This window comes from Palaemon carinicauda, chromosome 30 (assembly GCF_036898095.1).
Source record: "Palaemon carinicauda isolate YSFRI2023 chromosome 30, ASM3689809v2, whole genome shotgun sequence".
Lineage (NCBI taxonomy): Eukaryota > Metazoa > Arthropoda > Malacostraca > Decapoda > Palaemonidae > Palaemon > Palaemon carinicauda.
This window is the reverse complement of record NC_090754.1, coordinates 57,261,406-57,263,905: the sequence shown is the minus strand read 5'-3', so window position 1 is coordinate 57,263,905 and position 2,500 is coordinate 57,261,406.

Below are 2,500 nucleotides of genomic sequence, written 5' to 3'. Positions count from 1 at the left end.
ATTTTAATCGCAGAGTAATGAAACTTGCAGAGATTAACTGTTATATAAAAAGCTGGAAACGGTTAAATTTTGGAAGGTCAAGGTCTAAGGTCAAGGTCACGGTCAAGCAAAATTTCCAGTTCACGTAATCACCCATAAGTTTGAACATTGTTGTCAAAGAGACTTCAAACTTGGTTTATAGTTTAGTGTGTGAAAATCCACGCCAATTAATACATGTGAAGGTCAAAGGTCAAGGTCAAGCAAAAGGTCTACAAATCACCTGGAGCAGTGTATGTGGGAGCTCTACTCAGTGTATCTCTATTTAGTTATTTTATTATGATAGATTGAAAAAAATACACAATATTTATTTTTCAAATAGTCATTAGCTCTCAGGTGGAGTAATATCACTCAACTTTATTAAGGAATAATGATTAACTGAGCAGTTTTCAGAAACCAAAATCTATCATTTCACTCTCTCTCTCTCTCTCTCTCTCTCTCTCTCTCTCTCTCTCTCTCTCTCTCTCTCTCTCTCTCTCTCTCTCTCTCTCTCTACGCACCCATAGAAAGAGAGGTAGAGGATATATTCTTAAAATTAAACTTTTTTATAATAATGTAGGATTTATTTATAAATTATCTCTCTCTCTCTTTCTCTCTCTCTCTCTCTCTCTCTCTCTCTCTCTACGCACCCATAGAAAGAGAGGTAGAGGGAGGTGTTTGAGGGTATATTCTTCAAATTTAACTGTTTTTAATTATAATGAAGGTTTTATTTTATAAACTATCTGCTCTCTCTCTCTCTCTCTCTCTCTCTCTCTCTCTCTCTCTCTCTCTCTCTCTCTCTCTCAAGTGTTACCCATAACAACTGACTTCCAACAATACCTCTCCCAGCTTATCAGGCGTTGCGAATGGGAATTGGCTATTAGGATATGAACTTAAAGTACCACCCGAGGGGTTACAGAGAGAGAGAGAGAGAGAGAGAGAGAGAGAGAGAGAGAGAGGGAGAGAGAGAGAGAGAATGAGTAAAACTCATGTATTGTTAATAGAATCCTTATCATCATTATTCCTCATGTTAGCTTTCTCCCATTAAGCATTTCCTACCTCATCCAAACAGCCAAGTCCACAATTATTGTGGTCACTACTACCTTGTGTGTACAAATTTTCTCAACAGTTCATATCTTCCACAATCCATAAAATCCCTTAAGATTATATGTGTGACTCTGGTTTTTTAAAATTATTTTCGAATTTTTTAATGCTAATTTCACTACCATGAAATTCACTTCATTACGTTTCTTTGATTTTTATTTCATCTCTCTCTCTCTCTCTCTCTCTCTCTCTCTCTCTCTCTCTCTCTCTCTCTCTCTCTCGCCTGGTCTCTTTACCCATTGTATCACATGAAGTTTGACAAAGCAGTGATGCAAGAAGAACAAACAAGAAATGTTCTTAGATTAATATCAATTTTCAAGACAATAATATCCTACCCATACCTCATTTTGCCTTGATTTTATACCCCTGGATATCATAGTCTCAGTTAATGCTTTTTATTGTAAACTAAGAAAATGTAATTATCTATTGACATATGACAAAGAAATTACGAGGTATAACATGTAGGCTATTTTCATATTTAGAAAAAAAAATTAAGGAAAATATATAAAAAGGATATTTGTATCTTCAAACTGGAAGTTTAAGTTAGGTCCAAGTTTTCTAGACGAATACTAAAATCCTTATAATTTTTTGATAACTTTCAGCCTTATAGTAATATCATTGTCATCATCATCATCTCCTCCTCCTATGCCTATTGACGCAAAGGGCCTCAATTAGATTTCGCCAATCGTCTCTATCTCGAGCTTTTAAATCAATACTTCTCCATTCATCATCTCCTACTTTACGATTCATAGTCCTCAGCCATGTAGGTCTGGGTCTTCCAACTCTTCTAGTGCCTTGTGGAGCCCAGTTGAAAGTTTGGTGAACTGATCTCTCTTAGGAAGTGCGAAGAGCATGCCCAAACCATTTCCATCTACCCCTCACCATGATCTGATCCACACATGGCACTCGAGTAATTTCTCTTATAGTTTCGTTTTTAATCCAATACACTTCTGAGGGTTTTGTTCTTAAGTCTATGAAATCTGTTGGATATAATAGCAATATACAGTATGTTTATTTAAACATCCAAGATATTATTCCTGGAAAAATAGTAAAAAGAAAGAAAACAGAATATAGGCAACTCAAAACTGCCATTAATATTTAAGTTGTCAAAACAATGCAATTAAAAATTTTTGTGTTGTCTCTTGTGAATTTAGAAGAAAAAAAATAATAGACTATTTTTTCAAGACAATATTCAACTCTTCCTCTCCCAGAAGAAAATTCTCTTTTTACATTTTCCAAAACATCATCAATAAGAACATAAGTAGATTATGTCCCCTAATGTTTAATGCTTAATATTCTCAATTCTTGAAGACGACATAAATAGTCATGCTATTAACAAATAGTGACTAGTGCCGACTAGAAATATTGTTTATTTTATTCA